Raw genomic sequence first — 12,270 nt, forward strand, 5'->3', positions numbered from 1 at the left:
AAGTGGGGCTATCTTCGACCTCCCCAGCCAATCCAGCTTCTTCCAAAATACCAGGAGAGTACTCATGTTCAAGTGAAAGACCATGTATTAACTGTTTGTTTCAGGGGATGTGTCCAACACAAAGACATCTACAAGAGACCCAACAACCAACCTGCACAGGGCTCATCGTCCATGATTCCAACCGGCGATGGACGTGTTACTTCAAGATATTTCAGACATCAAGACTTCCATATGCTCAATCAATGACGTGGTCTCTAAAACGGCTACAGAAGTCAAATAGCGCCAAATGGATATTGACTCCTTTCATCATCTGTTAGAGGCTGTATGCACACAAGTAAAGGTGGTGTAGGCATGTATCAATGGCATCATAATATCCCTGGAGGTCTGGGCACTGAAAAGGAAAGTGACTGACTTGGAAGACAGGAGCAGATGAGATAATATTTGCACGATGGAACTACCGGAAAAAATGGAACTTGCTTCGTTCCTCTGCAGTTTTCTGCCAAACTTCTTGAACTGCCATTTGTACCACAGTTGGAGATACAGTGGGTCCACAAAGTCAGACTTTGCAACTCCTCTTCCACACAGAGAACCCAAACTATTCTGTAATGCGTTCTGAATCATCAACAACCACAGCAGACCATTTCAGCTGTGAGGAAACATGCCCATTATCAATGTGAGAATGTAGTAATTGAGGCGGAGGCGAGACATATTCACATGAAGTTTATAGAATTAGACGGTTGTGGAGCAGAGGAGAACAGCTCCAGCAGGTTCAGCAGTTAGGACCAACAGTGTAAGTACATTCCATGTGGCTAGGCAATAGCACCTACCTAGCAATGAGCTAAAAAACGGTGTTGGATCTAGCCCTGATCTTTTGACTGGGTGAGAGTACTCTGCTTAATTCAGAGACTCTGTCCATCACCACCCCTTGTTGTAAATAATTTTGTCCACCCTAAGCGTGGAAGGGTGTACTCAGATGTGAGTCCCTTGCTCATTGCACCATCAGGATTCAAGCAAGCCGGGCCGAAGACGGCTGAAATGCCAGAAACCGGTCCCCGGAAGCTTGTTTCCTTCCCAGTGTAAGAATTGGCTTTTGTAGTCTGGTCTGCCCTGTTCCCATGATGCACTGGGCCAGGGACAGACTAATTTGCATACAGCCAGGTTCTGAAACTGGGATGGTGCAATGAGCAAAAAAACGGTGTTGGATCTAGCCCTGATCTTTTGACTGGGTGAGAGTACTCTGCTTAATTCAGAGACTCTGTCCATCACCACCCCTTGTTGTAAATAATTTTGTCCACCCTAAGCGTGGAAGGGTATACTCAGATGTGAGTCCCTTGCTCATTGCACCATCAGGATTCAAGCAAGCCGGGCCGAAGACGGCTGAAATGCCAGAAACCGGTCCCCGGAAGCTTGTTTCCTTCCCAGTGTAAGAATTGGCTTTTGTAGTCTGGTCTGCCCTGTTCCCATGATGCACTGGGCCAGGGACAGACTAATTTTCATACAGCCAGGTTCTGAAACTGGGATGGTGCAATGAGCTAAAAAACGGTGTTGGATCTAGCCCTGATCTTTTGACTGGGTGAGAGTACTCTGCTTAATTCAGAGACTCTGTCCATCACCACCCCTTGTTGTAAATAATTTTGTCCACCCTAAGCGTGGAAGAGTATACTCAGATGTGAGTCCCTTGCTCATTGCACCATCAGGATTCAAGCAAACCGGGCCGAAGACGGCTGAAATGCCAGAAACCGGTCCCCGGAAGCTTGTTTCCTTCCCAGTGTAAGAATTGGCTTTTGTAGTCTGGTCTGCCCTGTTCCCATGATGCACTGGGCCAGGGACAGACTAATTTGCATACAGCCAGGTTCTGAAACTGGGATGGTGCAATGAGCTAAAAAACGGTGTTGGATCTAGCCCTGATCTTTTGACTGGGTGAGAGTACTCTGCTTAATTCAGAGACTCTTTCCATCACCACCCCTTGTTGTAAATAATTTTGTCCACCCTAAGCGTGGAAGGGTATACTCAGATGTGAGTCCCTTGCTCATTGCACCATCAGGATTCAAGCAAGCCGGGCCGAAGACGGCTGAAATGCCAGAAACCGGTCCCCGGAAGCTTGTTTCCTTCCCAGTGTAAGAATTGGCTTTTGTAGTCTGGTCTGCCCTGTTCCCATGATGCACTGGGCCAGGGACAGACTAATTTGCATACAGCCAGGTTCTGAAACTGGGATGGTGCAATGAGCTAAAAAACGGTGTTGGATCTAGCCCTGATCTTTTGACTGGGTGAGAGTACTCTGCTTAATTCAGAGACTCTGTCTATCACCACCCCTTGTTGTAAATAATTTTGTCCACCCTAAGCGTGGAAGGGTATACTCAGATGTGAGTCCCTTGCTCATTGCACCATCAGGATTCAAGCAAGCCGGGCCGAAGACGGCTGAAATGCCAGAAACCGGTCCCCGGAAGCTTGTTTCCTTCCCAGTGTAAGAATTGGCTTTTGTAGTCTGGTCTGCCCTGTTCCCATGATGCACTGGGCAAGGGACAGACTAATTTGCATACAGCCAGGTTCTGAAACTGGGATGGTGCAATGAGCTAAAAAACGGTGTTGGATCTAGCCCTGATCTTTTGACTGGGTGAGAGTACTCTGCTTAATTCAGAGACTCTGTCCATCACCACCCCTTGTTGTAAATAATTTTGTCCACCCTAAGCGTGGAAGGGTATACTCAGATGTGAGTCCCTTGCTCATTGCACCATCAGGATTCAAGCAAGCCGGGCCGAAGACGGCTGAAATGCCAGAAACCGGTCCCCGGAAGCTTGTTTCCTTCCCAGTGTAAGAATTGGCTTTTGTAGTCTGGTCTGCCCTGTTCCCATGATGCACTGGGCCAGGGACAGACTAATTTGCATACAGCCAGGTTCTGAAACTGGGATGGTGCAATGAGCAAAAAACGGTGTTGGATCTAGCCCTGATCTTTTGACTGGGTGAGAGTACTCTGCTTAATTCAGAGACTCTGTCCATCACCACCCCTTGTTGTAAATAATTTTGTCCACCCTAAGCGTGGAAGGGTATACTCAGATGTGAGTCCCTTGCTCATTGCACCATCAGGATTCAAGCAAGCCGGGCCGAAGACGGCTGAAATGCCAGAAACCGGTCCCCGGAAGCTTGTTTCCTTCCCAGTGTAAGAATTGGCTTTTGTAGTCTGGTCTGCCCTGTTCCCATGATGCACTGGGCCAGGGACAGACTAATTTGCATACAGCCAGGTTCTGAAACTGGGATGGTGCAATGAGCTAAAAAACGGTGTTGGATCTAGCCTTGATCTTTTGACTGGGTGAGAGTACTCTGCTTAATTCAGAGACTCTGTCCATCACCACCCCTTGTTGTAAATAATTTTGTCCACCCTAAGCGTGGAAGGGTATACTCAGATGTGAGTCCCTTGCTCATTGCACCATCAGGATTCAAGCAAGCCGGGCCGAAGACGGCTGAAATGGCAGAAACCGGTCCCCGGAAGCTTGTTTCCTTCCCAGTGTAAGAATTGGCTTTTGTAGTCTGGTCTGCCCTGTTCCCATGATGCACTGGGCCAGGGACAGACTAATTTGCATACAGCCAGGTTCTGAAACTGGGATGGTGCAATGAGCTAAAAAACGGTGTTGGATCTAGCCCTGATCTTTTGACTGGGTGAGAGTACTCTGCTTAATTCAGAGACTCTGTCCATCACCACCCCTTGTTGTAAATAATTTTGTCCACCCTAAGCGTGGAAGGGTATACTCAGATGTGAGTCCCTTGCTCATTGCACCATCAGGATTCAAGCAAGCCGGGTCGAAGACGGCTGAAATGCCAGAAACCGGTCCCCGGAAGCTTGTTTCTTTCCCAGTGTAAGAATTGGCTTTTGTAGTCTGGTCTGCCCTGTTCCCATGATGCACTGGGCCAGGGACAGACTAATTTGCATACAGCCAGGTTCTGAAACTGGGATGGTGCAATAAGCTAAAAAACGGTGTTGGATCTAGCCCTGATCTTTTGACTGGGTGAGAGTACTCTGCTTAATTCAGAGACTCTGTCCATCACCACCCCTTGTTGTAAATAATTTTGTCCACCCTAAGCGTGGAAGGGTATACTCAGATGTGAGTCCCTTGCTCATTGCACCATCGGGATTCAAGCAAGCCGGGCCGAAGACGGCTGAAATGCCAGAAACCGGTCCCCGGAAGCTTGTTTCCTTCCCAGTGTAACAATTGGCTTTTGTAGTCTGGTCTGCCCTGTTCCCATGATGCACTGGGCCAGGGACAGACTAATTTGCATACAGCCAGGTTCTGAAACTGGGATGGTGCAATGAGCTAAAAAACGGTGTTGGATCTAGCCCTGATCTTTTGACTGAGTGAGAGTACTCTGCTTAATTCAGAGACTCTGTCCATCACCACCCCTTGTTGTAAATAACCTAGCAACCCCAGCATTCTGAGGCAGGCAGAAACCATGTAAACAATACTACATACCTACCCTTGTTCCTGAATAAACAAAAAAAAACTAATAAAGAAATATAAAAGCAATTTATCTGAAGCGAATACAAAGAATACAAAATAACTCATCTGAAGGGAACAGGCAAAGAACATTTCCTCAAGTTCTTCCTAACACCCTCATTATTTAGAGGATCATGACCGACCCGAGCTTCTGACAAATTAGATGTTGCCTTAGGCACACCATTATTCCCACAAGAATTGCTCAGGTCAGAGGTATGCATAACCTTAGAGACTTTTTTAAGATTCCACAATTACCCTCCTTCAATTTGCTTAGCATTATCATAAACCTTTACAACACGCTGCGGTTTACCAAATTTATACAGAGGAGACTTGATTTTAACAAAATCCCTAACATTGACAAAAGACATCTTGACACCCCTTTTTGCATGAAACAAAGTTTTTTGCTTAGTTTGTGAAATGGTTACATTCTCTTTGACTAGATCCATGAGATCATCAATGTTTGTGGCAGACAGCAGCAATTTAGACATCCACCCAGGCTTGAAGGATGTCTTGGCATTTCTTCCCCTCATGAGGACAAACGGAGCAACCTTGATGATAGAGTGTAGTGTAGTTCTGTAAACTGACATCATATCATCAAGGGCCTATCTAACATAATAATGGCCCATCTTGGCCCACTTCACACAGTCCCCAACTACTCGGTTAATCCTCTCCACAAGGCCATTCATCTGGGGATGGTATAATGAGCTCTAAAGATGTTTGACACAGACAGAATGGAGAAATTATTCGAACTCGCTGCTGACAAATTGTTTGACATTATCAGAGAATATAACCTCTGGAAAACACTCTCTCAAAAACACTTCGGTGAGAAAGTCAACAATAGTTTGGGTATTAGCCTCTCTCACTAACTTTATCTCAGGCCATTTGGATGCATAATCAACTAAAACCAGGATATTCTTGTAGGATCCACAAAGAACATCATAGGGTCCTCGTACATCAATCCATACCTTTGTCCAGGGTCTGTCCGGACACTCAGTGGGATTTAAAGGAGGTGTGGACACTTTAAGGGACTTATTGGAGGAACTGCAAACGCAACACTCTTTAACCATGTTTTCAACGTCAACATCCATGGATGGCCATCAGAAAGCATCGCGATGGTGGTGCTTTGTGAGTGTGGCTCCAATGTATCCTTCATGCACACGTCTCAAAATTCCTGACCTGAGGGAAGAAGGGGGAACACGTTTTTCACCCTTTCGTAATAGACCATCCTCCAGAGACAACTCTTGACCAATTTTACAAAAGGGTTGAAGCAAAGGAGAAAAGACCTTTTCTCATGGTCAGCCTTTCATAACTGAAGCACTGACATCCTGAAGGATGGATTCAGAAAGGAAGGCTGATCTTCACTCCTCCTCAGAGCCCACTTTGTGTTCAGGAATATCTAAGGCAGTAACAAAACAATCCTCGCAATCCTCATCAACAAGATCATCAAATTTCATGTTCTCCTGTTTGTTTTCGCTAACTGGAAACCTTGAAAGGAAATCGGCTCTGACGTTTTTCCCACCATAGATATGTTTGACCTCAAAATGGAACTACAACAATCTGGTGACCATCTTGAGTATCCTAGGAGTAGAGCACTTACTCATACCATCCCCTAAAATGCTTACCAGGGGCTTGTGATCAGTGAGAAGAGTGAAATGTTTACCCCACATATACAGGAAAAACTTTTCTATATCCTAACAACATGCCAGTAACTTCATTTCCATGACTGAATATTGGTGTTCTGCACCTTTCAGTACAACGAGAGGCAAATCCAATGGTATGTTCAATGCCGTCAACTTTCGGAGTTAACATGCCCCCTAATCCCACTTGACTGGCATCCACTGTGATAAAGCATTCGTGAGATGGGTGAAAAGGCTTGAGTGCCATGCAACAGCTCAAAGAGGACTTTACATGATCCAAAGTATTCACACACTCCTTGTCCCAGTCCAACACAACACCTTTCTTTAACAGTGCACTTATGGGGCGAACAATTGGTGCAAAATTGGGAGCAAACTTAGAATAATATTCACATAGCCCCAGTAAGGATTTAACACTGGACTTATCAGTAGGGGCAGGAGCATTAGTGATGCCTTCCAATAGCCCTGGCTTGGGACTTACACCTCCTTGAGACACCACGTGACCCAGGTATTCAAGCTTATTGCAGTAAAACTCACATTTTTCAGGTTTGAGCACGATGCCGTGTTCCTTGAACAAGAACAAAACTTTATCTAAGGTGACGTAGTTAGTGGCACTGTCCTTACCAAATACAAGAACATCGTCTTGGAACACCAAGACTGAGCTCAAATCCCAAAGAATGTTGTTCATAATTCTTTGGAAAACAGATGCTGCTGAGGCTAAACCAAAGGGCATCCTGCAATATTGGAAGGTGCCTAGAGGGGAAACAATAGCTGTGAGATGCGTGGATTCCGGAGGGAGTTCAATCTGATGGTAAGCACTTGCTAAATCGAGCTTGGAGAAACATTTGGTTCCCTTGGTGGCTGCAACAGATGGGAATCTACCCAAATCTCTTTATTAAGGGACTTTAAGTTAACACAGACCCTTAGTTGCCCATTTTTTTTTGCGGGCAACCACCAAGGGAGAAAGCCACAAGGATGACTTGGCAGGCTCAAAGACTCCCTTGGCGCACAATTCTTTTAGTTCTTTCTCCAAATCCGTCACTCCCCACCTCAGTTGCTTCAGGCCTAGGTCGCAGGGCCTGCCTGACCACGTACATCTAACTCAGGGTTGAGGGGAATGTTACATTAGGTAAATTCAATAATGGTGATGCAAGTTAATTTTTATACGTACATATATCATAGTGTAAATTGACATCGTATTTTCCCATATTAACACCACCAAACCATCATCTCTGCTGATTTCTCCCATGAAGCAATATCATGTGAGGATTCGGTTCCTGGCTCTTCGACCCCCTATCTAAAAATTTGAAATATGTTAGGCCGTTTGGAACCGGCCTTGATGTTGATTAGTACAGATGGTGGAACCCGAGAGCATTAGTGATATGGATACTTGAGAACACCCTGAGGGTAACTTGATACATAAATTTATGGCGGCCAGCACAATTCAGATGTGGCAGACCTTTGGGGAGATACATTTTTGCAACATTAAAGATGAGACACTGATAATTGGCTCCATATTTGCTCTTGAAGAAGACACACAGATCACTTCACAATGTTGACCAAGCTTCTCCATTCCTTTGCATAGATCAAACTACTGATGGGGGGTGACTGAAACTTGCTTCTAGACCCGTACATCTAAGAATCTGGGAACCACACAGTTAGACAACCCTGGGGCAGGTTTATCCTATCTGATATTATTAGCGTCCCTCTTTACTAGAATGAGAGATAGGGACTACACTTTCACCTCCTGCCTCCATGGTATCAGGTCGCACATAGTTTTCTTTTGTACTGATGGGAACTGTGGCCCACACTCTGGTGACGCCCACCATTTTCCCAAACAGTACCTCTGACCATTAACTACTTACGCTTGACTTACATTCCAACTTTTGCAACTTCCTCAGGCCAGATGGTGCATGAACACCACATGCTATAAGGACCCTGACAACAAATACCGACTGTCGGTATTTGAACCAATGCTTGAAAGACAAACACTGACACAGTGACCTCCGCTCAAATGTTATTAGTGGCCGAAAAGGCCATAAAGGCCTGCCTCAGGGGACCCATGAAGGAAGACTCCACTGGCTTTAAGAGATGTTGTGAGCCTGACCAATGCAGGCTTACTGCTCTCACACACCAGCTGTATACCAGCATATAATTTGGCACCGACACTCACTCTCTGTGAAGAATTGCTTAAGGTCAAATATGGCTTGAATACTCAATACACAAAAGAATCAGAATCAGCATTCTTTATACTGTTACAGAGGCACTATGAGAGAGGGGGAAAAGCTAGCCTGCTGCTGATGGCACAACTGAAACGTGCAATCTTGCAGCATGATACTGGGAATCAGGACAGCTCCTACTATATTACTGACTGACCCACATGAAATCGTCTGGGAATTCACCATATTCTATGAATACTTATACTGCTTGGAAACGTAGTACACCATACACAAAGAGTAGGAGTTCATGGGAAGACTCACTCTCCCGATACTCATACACAACCAGACAACATTACTGGGGGACAACATACATGACAAAGTAACTGCTCAGGCAATATATGATATTGCAATGTTGAAGGCGCCGGGAGACAATGGATGTCCAAGAGAATTCTATAAAATAAGCAACCATCTGATGGTGCTTCTGCTGGTCAGAGTGTTCAGAGAAATCTCAAATGCTAATGTTTCCCTACCAGAATTCAACAGTGTGTCGGATAATTCTGATACCCAAGACAGGCAAGGGCCTACTTCAGTGCTTCAATTACCGACCAATATCCCTTATCAATGCTGATACGAAGTTCTTAGTAAAGACTTTGGCCACTTAAGACTAACTTTCCACTCTTAATCCATCCATCTCAAGTTGGGTTCCTACCAGGTCGTTCTTCGCTGAACCTCTTGAGAATGCTTTACCATCTACTGTGGAAAGTAGGACAAGATGATGATGAGTAAAAGATTTTTATCTCACTCAAAGCTGAGAAGGTATTTGGTCATTTAGAGTTGCTGTATCTTTATAGAGAATATCGAACTGGGGAAAGCATTAATAGACAAAGTCCCCTGGAGTATTGTCTCTCCCACTGCCTCAGTGTCAATCAGGGATTTTTCCTTAAACTTTTTTGCTATCAGATGTGAAACGAGACAGGGGTGCTCACTCTCCCCTCTGTTATTCTTGATGGCACTTGAAACGTTGACAGCTACTATCCGCAATTTACATATCCACCAGATATCCACAACAGTTGAAGAACAGAGGGTGTTTTATTACAAAGATGACATACTGGTGGTCTTCATGACGGCAATTGAGAAATTCTCAAGTTTCTTGGAGTACAGAATAAACTGGTTGAAGTGCAAGGTTATGCATATCACTCTGGCAACCTCAGCTGCATCATTAGGGATTGTGCCATTCCGCTGGTGGCGCACCTGTCTAAAATAGTTAGGAGTGTACTTGAGTAGTGATCTGACCACATTGATAAAGTGAAGAACGTGTTTGCAAATTGGTCAACATTTCAACTATCCCTCTGGGAGAGGGTGAAGATTATTAAAATGAATGTGATGTTGATATTTACCTACATATTTTGAATGCTCCCCTTGAAAATTGCACAGACTATGGTGCGTGAGATCGATCACTTATTCTGAAATTTTGTTTGGTGGTGCCGTAAGCTCCTCCTAAAAGCCATTAAGGTGGATGCCAAGACCACCACAGGGGAGCTGCACAACCCACATGAGGAGACCTACTGGTTATCCTATACCTTAGGCAGTGCTGGTTGGCATGGCACACATGCAGTTTGCCATGACAACTTTGTCATTTTGTCTGCACTAGACCATGCATAATGCAGTGGCAGTCTACATGGCCTAGGTGAGGGGTGCCTGGGGACCCTCTTTAGTCCCAATACCTTAGGTACCCAGGTACCATTTACTGGGGACTTACAGTTGCCTGAAGAGCCAATTGTGGAACAGTTTTATGGAAGCAGCACTGGCACTGGGGACCTGGTAGGCAGCGACCCTACACACTACAATCAAAACCACATCATTTTCCAGGCATAAAATGGGAGCTTACCATGTAAAAAGAGGAACTTTCTCACAGCGAGATAATGGAGGGCTGGACAACGGGAAACCATATCCGGTCCTGTACACACACAGGGCCTCATTTATGAAAAGTGACACATCACTGTGTGAAAACAGCGATGCATCACTTTTCACTGCGCTCTCCCTGACACTAAGGATGCGTCATATTTAAAGTATGGTGCATCATGTCGCAAGGAGTTACAGATACGTCAGTATTTCTGACGTATCTATAGGCGCAAAAGTGGCGCATTTCTGGAGTGTGTCACAAAAGTGACGCAACTCCAGCAATGTGTCCTTTCACATGTGCAAGTCCCATGTTGTTAGGGAGACGTAAGATTTTGACGCATTAGCGTCCAAGAAATGGCTCAGTGAAATCTTATAGATTTCACTGCATCACTTCTATGACTCTTTCTTGCGTCAAAACGCCCCCCTTGCATACACTATACCTGGCGCAGGTATAATATGGCGCAGGGGTTTAAAAAGTGACGCATCTACCTAGATGCAACACTTTGTAAATATGGTGCAACAAGGCACATTTTTTACTCTGCTGGTGCGTCACAAAAAGAAACGCACCAGCGATGTAAAAGTGACGCAAGGGCTCATAAATAAGCTCCATAAACCATATACGGTCCTGTACACGCATAGTGAGGGTTCTAAATATAGGGAGTGGTGATTGTGGAATGAGGTGCCTTTCTACCTTCCTACTAACACAATGGAGCTTCCACATTCCGACGTAGCTAATATTTCAGGACTTCAGATCCGCATGGTGTTGAGACCATTTCACAGCGGGAGGTGGGTAGGTCGATGATCAGTCACTTTCCTTCCCCTACCCCCTTTTTCTTTCTCCTTCGTTTATACCCCTCTACCCACCCTGGTGCTTCTTACCGTGCTCCCCTATGTTCGGTTGAGAATTCTTTACTTTCTTTCAGTTGTACTGTCATATACGATTACGCAATGACATTATCACTCAAGAATTTTTTTTGTATATGAAACTTATTTAGTACTGTGAAAAAACAATAAAGAATTGAAATATGAAAAAAAAGACTATACCATTATATAGACTCTTTAGAAGCGGATGACATATATATTAATCTCTGGGACACTTCAGCTGACCTAGAGCAGGTCATAGAGGAGATGGACCAGTTTGGTGACCTGCCCAGCCTGCGAGTGAACGAAAACAAGTCGTGCCCTTACCCACAAACTCAGATAGTCATGAATTGCCAGCAGTGCCATATTATTGGGAGCACACAACCTGCAGGTACCAAGGGGTACAAGCCAATCACAGCGCACAGGATTGCATAGAAGGAAACACCACCAGGGCACTAATAGCAATAAGCCTATTGGTATTTTTCTGGAAGAGTCCCCCTTTTCAGTGATGGGGAATTTGCATTGTCCTCCCACGGTTAATATATAGTATCATGAACATCCCTATGAAATTACTGAGGCAAGACCCGGAATTATATACCTCTGAGTCTAATATGGGAAGGAAAGGGAACTAGAGTGACACTAATGAAACAACCGCTAATGACAAAAGAGGGTGGGATACAATTCCTTAAGCCATGTGCTGCAGAACATTGAGGCACAGCTGCAATGAGTAAGAGGTTAGCTAGAACAACAGACTGATGAAAAAACACAGTGAACCTAATTCACTATGGTAAACTTACACTTTTGTATAATTTTACTATTTTTTTGGTATTCACAAACTAGATGTTCAGGGCTAAATGCATCAAACTGCTGTGTTGCACTTGCATCATGCAAGATAACACAAGGGCTGAATAACACTAAAGTCAGGATTGTCAAGCAACACAAGGCCAGCTTGCTTGGCACTGTGGTGCTCGGTAAATCTGAAGTAACGCAAGGAGTTGCTGCTTTGTTTTACTCTGCCCCAGGAAGGCGTTCCATGGGTGGAGCGTGGGTGATTGAAACCGGTCCCATAATGCCTGTTTCCGGTCCAGGGAAGACATAACTTGGCAGTTCGGTCTGGACTGTTCCCATGAGGCACATGGTCAAGGCTGATGTGCATATAGCTGGGCCTGACCTAGGGTGGCGAAGTGAGCTAAAGAATGATGATGGATTCAACCCAGATCTGTGTGG

The sequence above is a fragment of the Lissotriton helveticus genome, chromosome 7 (genome assembly GCF_964261635.1).
Source record: "Lissotriton helveticus chromosome 7, aLisHel1.1, whole genome shotgun sequence".
In the NCBI taxonomy this organism is placed as follows: Eukaryota; Metazoa; Chordata; class Amphibia; order Caudata; family Salamandridae; genus Lissotriton; species Lissotriton helveticus.